This window comes from Wolffia australiana, chromosome 14, assembly GCF_029677425.1.
Source record: "Wolffia australiana isolate 7733 chromosome 14, ASM2967742v1".
NCBI classification, from domain to species: domain Eukaryota; kingdom Viridiplantae; phylum Streptophyta; class Magnoliopsida; order Alismatales; family Araceae; genus Wolffia; species Wolffia australiana.
The window spans coordinates 10,001,644-10,011,681 of record NC_135848.1 but is presented as its reverse complement, the minus strand read 5'-3'; the positions used below and the strand labels follow the sequence as shown (position 1 = coordinate 10,011,681).

Sequence of the window (10,038 nt, the reverse complement as noted above, 5' to 3'; positions counted from 1 at the left end):
ATTTGTTAAGTCCTCGAGGACTACAGTCCATATCTCTGTGCTTTGAAAAACGATGGACTCCCGTTAGTCTTCTAATTATGCGTTTATATTTAATTGTTTTATTTATTTTCCAATCAACTGGGTCCATGGCATGAAGTTTCATTAGATTTCCGAACATGCCGCTTTCATGCAACATATACCCGGAGTTTCTGGTTTCCTTTAACCAATTCGAGAAGCATGACAGAAACTAGTGCCTTCCTCTCTCTGCGTATGTGAATATATTTAATGTAATATATACCCCGAGTTTCTCGTTTCCTTGAACCAATTCTTGAAGCATGGCAGAAACTAGTGTCGTCATACCCATCCAAACCTCTTTCTGCTTCCGTAAAACTCCTTTTGCTAAGACGAACAGGACCGCGACAGTGGCAAACAAGAAGTAAAAAAGAAATACCCCTCAAAAGCTTCAACGAGGACAATCTACAGGGACATTGGAGAAGCGTCAACTGCGTGGAAGGGAAATGTCTTTGTCGAAACTGTAGGGTCATAGTGTTGGACTTCACCTCGCTTCTTGGCCATGCGTACTTATGATGCAGGGAGAGAGAGAGAAAACACTGGTGTGCTCATGGCCGCTGCTAGTTATGTACATGACGTCGATGAGTACAGCTGGACCCTTTTTGATCAAGGGTCGAGTAGGATTAGATGGCGCTCCGAAAATAAGAATGTCAATGGAATGGACGTGATACATTCTTCGGTTGAGAAACTTTGCCCGGAAGAAATGGGTGAAGAAGCAAAAAATAATATCGTTTCTTCACTGTTGGAAACGGGAAACCCTACACTATAACATACAAAAAATATGACTAAACTCTGGCTTATTATTCACCAAACGGGAATAGGAAACAATTATTCTGGGAGGGATCATAATCTGGTTGTTCGTGCACTCTGTAGATTTGGCGACTTCTGTGTGGACTAAATAATGCTCGATGTAGTCGTCAACTTGTCATGCATTACGACATCTCATTTCTCTTCTTTTTCCTGGAACCACCCCCGACAGGACTATCTCTTCCATCTTCCTATTCTCCTTCTCTCTCCTTCCCGATGCATTGTTCTCTCACGCGATCTGGCGTGAAAACGAGTGACAGCTTCTGGAGAGATCAGAGCCATGATGGAAAGGACACGACACGACAACTTCGGCTATGGAACAAACGCAACGAGGCTGACAGTCGCTACGTTTGTTCTAAAATGGTCTCTGAAGTGTTCGCTTCGTGACAAGTTAGTAGATCATTGTGAAAAAGGAAAGAAAGTGGCCAGATCGCGACTAAGTTTAGGTTTCCATTCCACTGTTCGGTGGAGGAACCTTCACGAAATTTGTCTAGAGTAGGCCATAAATCCGCGGCAAAAGAAGAAGTGACAAATCCAACCCCGTAATTCTTTCATCAAGGAACGTTTTAAAATAGTAAATTCTCAGAAGATAATTGTACGAGTTACAGTTACAGTGGTTATGCCGTAATCGAAGAGAATGGCGGAGAGAAAATACAACGTAAGTATCTCTTTTTCTCCGTCTTTTTACTGCGCCGTTGGTCCGTAGGCCCTGCAATGGACAATTACCAACAAAAAACAATTAATTCTAAAGGAGCGCCTCAAGCGCGACTAATGGTAGCCCCGGAACGCCTTCAGCTCTCTCGACCATGCCTTCTTGATTGGCGTTTGGAAGAACTTTCTTGGCCCAGAATATATAATCAGTAGTTTTGGCCAATAAAATCTTAGATCGATCTATATTTCTTTCTCTATACAATGTTCGCTGAAGAGAGTAAGACAACCTTTCCAATTCTCTTTTCCCCTCTCCATTGCCCACGCCTTTGCTACAAATAATGTCATAAAAAAGATAAAAGTACCAGATCGATTAAAAGGAATAATCCAGGTGAAAGATTGAGATCATCACATTCAGGTTTCCCTGGCTTTGAAATAGTTAGAAGAACTTATGAGAGATAAAAAACAAAGATAGAAGTAAAATAACTTGGAGAGAGAAGATACAAGAAATATGATCAAACAGCAAGAACCATCAATATGATAATGTATATCCTAGTCGAAAGTCGAAAGTCGAAAGATGATCAGAATCTGGCTTACCTGGCCATGAAATAGTTTGAGAGAACTTATGGAGAGAGAAGACACAAGAAATAGGATCAAACAACGAGAACCGTCAATATGACACTGTATATCCTAGTCGAAAGTCGAAAGATAGAGATGATCAGAATCTGGCTTCCCTGGCCGTGAAATAGTTTGAGAGAACTTATGAGGGACAAAAACAAAGAGAGATGTAAAATAACTTAGAGAGCGAAGATACGAGAAACAGGGTCAAACGGCAAGAACCATCGATACGATAATGTATATCCTAGTCGACACTCGAAAGATAGAGATGATCACATTCTGGCTTCCCGGCCTTGAAATAATTTGAGAGAACTCATGAGAGACAAAAACAAAGAAAGATGCCAAATAACTTGGAGAGAGAAAATACAAGAAACATGATCAAACAGCAAGAACCATCAGTACGACAATGTATATCCTGGTCGAGACTCTAAAAATAGAAATGATCACAATCTGGCTTCCCCGGCCTTGAAATAATTTGAGAGTACTCATGAGAGACAAAAACAAAGAAAGATGCCAAATAACTTGGAGATAGAAGATACAAGAGACAGGATCAAACAGCAAGAACCATCAGTACGACAATGTCTATCCTGGTCGAAACGCTAAATAGTTTGGAAAAACGTGACAGACAAAAACAAAGAGAGATGCCAAGTAACTTGGAGAGAGAAGATACAAGAAACATGATCAAACAGAAAGAACCATCATTACGACAACGTCGATCCTGGTCGAAAGTCGAAAGATTGAGATGATCACAATCTGGCTTTCCTCGCTTTGAAATGTTTTGAGAGAAGCCATGAGAGACAAAAACAAAGAGAGATACCGAATAAGGAAGAGGATGAGAGAATTCAACAGAGAGGATCAAACCGCAGGAACTCTTCATAAGCAAGAACTATCCTCGACAGTTCTTTCCGTTGGATCGGCATCTCTGCCCACGCGCTTTTATCTGGAAGCATACGCTGAAAAACCCAAGTTTTTACTCAATAGAGAGTACAAAGAGACACTTAACAGTTAGGGCGGTTGATCTTCATCTGAGACGCAGAAAGATTCGGAAGCTGCGATTGGGGGGAATGAAGCCTGGTCCGAGGGCGATCTGTCCTCCGACCTCCCCGCTCACAACTCAAATTTCTCAAAGAGAACTTGCGTTGAGTCACAGAGGAAACGCAGGAAGAAGCCCCGAGCCAGACAACATTCCCCGCAAAGGAATAGCTTCCCTTTCCGACGGCGGCTTCTTCAGCTTCTCTTCTCTGCGGCCATATTTCAAGGGGAGATAGGGACGATGGGACGGGATCAGAGCGGCGGTGATGATAAACAGAATGATTAAAAATGGAGAATTTATTACCCGGTAGAAGAAGGCGCTGTGGAAAGGACGACGAACAAGACAAGGGGACGCGTTGCAGTACAACTTTTGACGGGTCTCTGTAGAAAATCTCTTACTGGTTTGGCGCCCATGCCACCCTTTCTCCGCCCTCCGATGCGATATCACCGGCGGAGATGTTCTGTTCGAAACTTCGTACCTTTCGCTATAGTTTTCTATTCTGCCGCAAAGTTCGAGAGGAGAGGAGAGGGGGGCCCGCCGTCAGCTGCTTGCTCTCAGTCGATTGAAGAGAGAATTGAATGAGGCGTTGAACGCAGAGAAAGCCATGGTCTTCTTCCTCCTGAGGAGAACAGATCGATACAGGCCTTCCTCAGGTTGAACAGTGGTGCGTGGGTGCAGCTCAACAGCTGGCGCGCCTGCCGGCGATTTTTCCGGCGCGGTTACCTCTCCTTTCTCTTCCTGTTACAATCATCTGTCGATGATGACCGCTGGGACTGCAAAATTTGCCCCTATACAGAGACATAGACATAGTGGGAGAGAGTGAGAGAGAGGGAGGGAGAGGACGTGTGTCATGAACAAAGAAAAGATACACTCTAGGAGAAAATCATATATTTATGGGCATCCTCAAGTTTTTACTTGTTACTGATATTCATTAATATGATCAGATCTTGAACTTCTCTCTCGTGATTAATAATCAATTGGAGTTTTCAGGCCGTCCCTTGAGCGAGAGGGCATGAAGAAAACCTGCGGTAAATGATGAGATGATCTCAATATATATTAGTGTTGCTTGTTCTTTTCTCCAAGTTATTCCCCTTAGTGATCTGATGTTGCATCTCCCATGGGCTGCAGATCTCATTCAATTTGTGGTCTAGTGGCGCTTGAATTTACCACGGGTTTTCCTCAGTAAACGTGACTGACAAAGACCATACACTTCTGTGCGCAGTTAGCGGAAGGAAATAATAACGATAGTCGTGTGTGCGTGTTGTTGGGGACATAATTATAGATAGATAATAGAGAGAGAGAGAGAGTTCCGCCCGAGATAATCGCCTGCTGGAAAAACTTCTCAAGCGCATACCACCATTAAACCAGAATAGAATTTCCGACATGGATTATACAATAAAACAATGACAGACACCATCATACGCGGACGTAGAGAGAAGCATAAATGTCCCTGACTCGCGCAGTCCAGAAGAAAGATAAGCATCCCCTCTCTTTCTAACTCTACTTTCTATCTCCCCCATAACCGTAAAAGTGTCACTGCTCGGAGAAACTAGAGCAGTTTGCACATACTTGGAAGCGAATTGAATCGTCCACCGAGCAGAGAGCTAGTCAATGATCAAATATACAGGCCCCATCATAGCTTTTCGTATTGGCCTTCTAACTAAAGAAAGAATGAGTATCTGAATGGTTGCTCTGCGCTGCTCGTGCGATCTTGAAAGAATTGAATGATTTCAACCAACTATCCATTTCCCCTGGCCCGGAGAAGAGCGGCGGTGTCGGCGCTTGACTGGGCCTCTGCATTTCTTTTTCTTGCCTGTGCTTCGTGTTCTCTCTCTAACTCTAATCTCTGAGAGGTCATTAATGGGTGCCCTCTAATCTGCGCCTGTCAGGGCTTTCTTCCTCAGTCATAGGGCCCCTGGTGTGACGAGTCTTGCAGTAGATTCTGTACGTCTCTCTCCTCGATTCTCGGCCCCACATGCACATGCAGTGAACTTCGACACCGAAAAGATGTGCGAGGGAACGAGTGCTATTTCTCCTTGTTTGGCCAAGGACAGGAAACGAAAGAAAGAAACAGCTCATCTATCTCTAGAAGTCGGGAAAACCTGAAAGAAAGCCGGCCGTAGTCTTCTTGGAGCGCGATATCCGCCGGTTTTACAGCGATAAAATAGATAGATAAATAGATGATAGATAGATATATATATATATAGATAGATAGATAGATAGATGGATAGATAGATAGATATATATATATATATATAGATAGATAGATAGATAGATAGATGGATAGATAGATAGATAGATAGATATATATATATATATATAGATAGATAGATAGATAGATAGATAGATAGATGGATAGATATATATATATAGATAGATAGATAGATAAATCGGTAGATAGTTAAAATAGATTGGGAGATAGATAGATAGATAAATAGGTAGATAGTTAAAATAGATTGGGAGATAGATAGATAAATAGATAGATAGATAAATAGGTAGATAGTTAAAATAGATTGGGAGATAGATAGATAAATAGGTAGATAGTTAAAATAGATTGGGAGATAGATAGATAGATAAATAGGTAGATAGTTAGAATAGATTGGGAGATAGATAGATAGATGGAGAGAGAGAGGCCGGGATGCAGTCGTGTAGAACGGTATCCGTTGGAGATGGCTAACTATCAAAGCATATAGTGAGAGAAAGGTCGAAACATATGAATGAGGCAATCATGAAGGGATGATGATAATGCCGACGACGAAGATAGAAGAAGAAAGCATATGATACGGGCCGCCGCCGCTTGGAGGTATTGGGATGGTAACCGAAGATGGCGTGGACTCGAAACGTAGTTGACGTGACGGCCCGTCGGTCCGTGACCTTATCTGCCCATTGCGTAGATTGTATTTAGTCAAAGGCCTTGCCGGGTCTTTGTTATAGGAGCAAAAGGCTATTCTCCTACCAGAGCAAGCGTCCTCAACTATCTCACTGTTCTCCCCCCAGGATCAAACAACATTATTTTCGTTCTCCCATGCCGGGCATGCCGCCTTACTCTCTCTCTCTCTCTATAGAACAAACTATTTCTCTCTCTCCCTCTTTATCTCCACCTTTCTCTTTCTCTCTTTCTCTCTCTCTCTCTCTCAAACAAACTATTTCTCTCTCCCTGTTTATCTCCACCTTTCTCTTTCTCTCTCTCCCTCTCCAACAAACTATTTCTCTCTCTCCCTCTTTATCTCCACCTTTCTCTTTCTCTCTCTCACTCTCAAACAAACTATTTCTCTCTCCCTCTTTATCTCCACCTTTCTCTTTCTCTCTCTCTCCAACAAACTATTTCTCTCTCTCCCTCTTTATCTCCACCTTTCTCTTTCTCTCTCTCACTCTCAAACAAACTATTTCTCTCTCCCTCTTTATCTCCACCTTTCTCTTTCTCTCTCTCTCCAACAAACTATTTCTCTCTCTCCCTCTTTATCTCCACCTTTCTCTTTCTCTCTCTCTCCCTCTTTATCTCCACCTTTCTCTTTCTCTCTCTCTCTCTCAAACAAACTATTTCTCTCTCTCCCTCTTTATCTCCACTTTTCTCTTTCTCTCACTCTCTATCTCCACCTTTCTCTCTCTCACTCTCGCTCTCGCTCTCTATCTGCACCTTTCTCTCTCTCTCTCATTCTCGGTCTCACTGTCTATCTGCTTCTTTCTCTCTCTCTCCCACTCTCGCTCTCACTCTCTATTTGCACCTTTCTCTCTCTCTCTCTCTCTTTCTCGCGCTCACTCTCCATCTGCACCTTTCTCTCTTTCACTCTCTATCTGCACCTTTCTCTCTTTCTCACTCTCGATCTCCACCTTTCTCTCTCTCTATTCGTCTCTATTATACTTTTTCTCTCTTTCCCTATCCCCTTCTATCTCTACCTTCTCTCCCCCTCCCTCTCCCTCTATATTTCCATCTCTCTCTATCCCTCTCTACCTTCACCTATCTCCCCCTCCCTCTCTCACTATCTTTCATTCTCACCATATACCTCTCTATCTCCACCTCTCCCCCCCCCCCTCTCCCTCTCCCTCTGCCTCTCTCTTTTCCTCTCTATATCCACCTCTCTCCCCTCTCCCTCCCCCTCCCTCTCCCTCTCTCTTTCCCTTTCTCTCCCTCTCTCTCTCTATCCCTCTGCATCTCCTCTTTTCTCTATCTATCTCATCCTTTCTCTCTCTCCCTCCCTCCCTCTCTATCTCATCCTCTCTCTCTCTCTCTCCCCCTCCCTGTCTATCTCATTCTCTCTCTCTCTCCCCCCCTCTTTCTCTCTCCTTTCTCTCTGTCTTTTTCTCTCCACCCTCCCGCTCTATCTCCTCCTTTCTCTATCCTCCTCCCTCACCCGCGTATCTCCCTTCATCTCTCCCTTTTTCCCTCCTCTTTCCTTCCTCTCCATTTTTTTCTCTCTCTCTCTCTCCCTCTCTCTCTCTCTACATCTATATCTCTTTATGTGCCTGCGAGTATATGTACCCTAATGAATTTGCACTGCCAGTTCGCCGTGTATGCACTGAGCAGAGGATAAAGCAGTATCATTGAGAAATATATTGAATCAACTTTATTTGAAGAAAGAATAATTAAGAAAATGTCTGAGTAAAAAATACCATAAAGTGCTGTCAAGGTCACGGTGCATTTGGATCCCACAATCAAAACATCAATTCTTTCATATATGATGAACACAATGAAAATGTGAGGGTTGTTCTTCGAACTTATGAAAGTCTTCCTTTGTAATAAGCTTGGTGTAGATGACAATATTTCAATGATTTTGAGCTGGATACCATTGAAAATAAATTGATGGAGGGCTTTTTGTTAGACACAATCTAAATATTTCAATTTATCCTCTCGAAATTAAAATATTGAATTAATAGATTGTTAAGTCTGATATTTTTAGTACATTGTTTCCGACAGCTACCCATCCTGCTATCAGGTTTCAAAAGCAGTTGTGTAGGGAAACGTAAAGCAACAACTGTACAGGTATGGTTAACTATGGCATAATGCATGATGTAGGGACCTTGGGAACTGCTCCTACAAATTAGCTGTGCACTGGTGGCTAGATTTTTATTACAGATGTCAGCAGCCTTAGGTTGGAAGTAGAAGAACACAAAGTGTCAACAAAATTGAGGTTAGATTAAAAATAATATGTTTAGTATCATGTTGACATAATCTTTCATCCTAATAATCCCTATTTCCTATTATCTTATCATTAAACCCAATCATGTCTGGTTAATATGCAAGTATATTTACCTATCTAATTTTGAAACTTCATTTTAATTGCTTCAATTTCATCATAATAATTTAATAATCACTCGGTAAAACTAAAATGTTCTCATTAGATAGCTCCCTACCTTATATAGATTGTTAACTTTTGGGATCTGTAAATATTTGGATTGAATCTATGTTAGAGTTGAATGGTGACTACATATGAGATCCATCATATGGAATTATTAAATTGGAGGACGACTCTGAAAATAAATATCAAATATATTAGAAAACTTGCAGAAACAGAATGTAGGATAAGGACTAGTTATAAATATCAAATATCGATCAAGGAAGTAGCACTTAGATGTCACTTGATAGAACTAAGAGGTGGTGATATTCACTCAAAGAGGATGAAATAATGACTTCTATTTGAGGGGGACGCTGAAAATAAATATAAAAAAATTAGACAATTTGCAGAAAGAGCACATTGATACCACTTGATAATGGACTAGTTATAATCAATCTAGCCAGTAGCACATTGATACCACTTGATATATCTAAGAGGGGATAAAATACTTAAAATTTATAAAATTCAAAATATTTTTCTATAAGTAATAATTTTAGGCTTGGTAACAAACAAGCACACACACACACACAAGATCAATTTAATGCAAAGAACACGTGGCCATCTTAACGTACTAAAAAAGTGTGTTGTCAGATCCCCTAACTTAAGTCATTTTTAGTCCCTTAGACTTGGCCTCTAATATCCCTTGGATTTTCCATTCACCTTGTGAAACTTACAATGTGAGCATGAAGTGAAGAAGATATCAAACACACCTCTAAGTATGAATATACCCATGTAATGCTAGAGTGCACATGATAGATTACATTGTGGTTTTGGAAAGAGTCGATTGTTCATGAAGAGTGAATCCTTCTTATCACTGGGTATGATACTCTAATCCAGGTGAGCATTTAGGTTCCCCACAAATTTCCTCCCACCTGAAAATAAAAGATAGTCATTCTTCTCTTCTCAAACAAGCACAAAATATCAATTCTATATCAAGGGAACATGTGTGGTGAAGCTCCTATCTAGGGAGTGACTAACAATATCTATATGTGTTATCCGTAATCGGATAATGTTTTATCCATGCTCAGAAAAATGAGAAACATACCCAACATCGGTATCAGATATCAATAACAGATATTGTTATCAATAACTGAACGGATAACAGTTCTGGATATCGTTAGTGTGATAACGATATCAGATGTCAATATCATTAAGAGGATAACGGTTATGATGTGGAATACGATATCATAACGGATAACAAATTATGAATATGGAATAATTCACTCTCATTTTTTCTGTCTTCTCCTCTCATGGCGATAGAAACATACCTAGCTTAGAGTTCAGATCTAGTGCCTTCTAGAGTTTCAATTTTAGATAATATTTATTATACGAAGTTGTCTGCAATATCCGTGGTAACTTCCTCGAGTTTAAAGATTCACAACTCGTGTCCCATAAGATCAAGGTGCACCTGTTTCTTTGAGGTAGAAATGGTTGTTATGTTCTGTTGTGTAGGTTTAAAATGAACAAAAAATTTGCACAAAGGAACCGCGTAGGGCCCTGTTCTTTGTTCTGTTTTCTTTTTGTGTGAAAACTAAAACAGATGTTTGA

At 41.0% G+C, this 10,038-nt stretch overlaps 1 long non-coding RNA gene across 1 annotated transcript; it reads right to left on the bottom strand.

Annotated features, from left to right (window-relative positions):
- Positions 1–1,389: 1,389 nt before the first annotated feature.
- Positions 1,390–4,019, bottom strand: LOC144712414 (uncharacterized). The gene is made up of 2 exons (XR_013583791.1): positions 3,461–4,019; positions 1,390–3,365 (listed from the first exon to the last, which is right to left on the bottom strand). It is a non-coding gene; the product is annotated as an uncharacterized LOC144712414 (long non-coding RNA).
- Between the last annotated feature and the right edge of the window lie 6,019 nt (positions 4,020–10,038).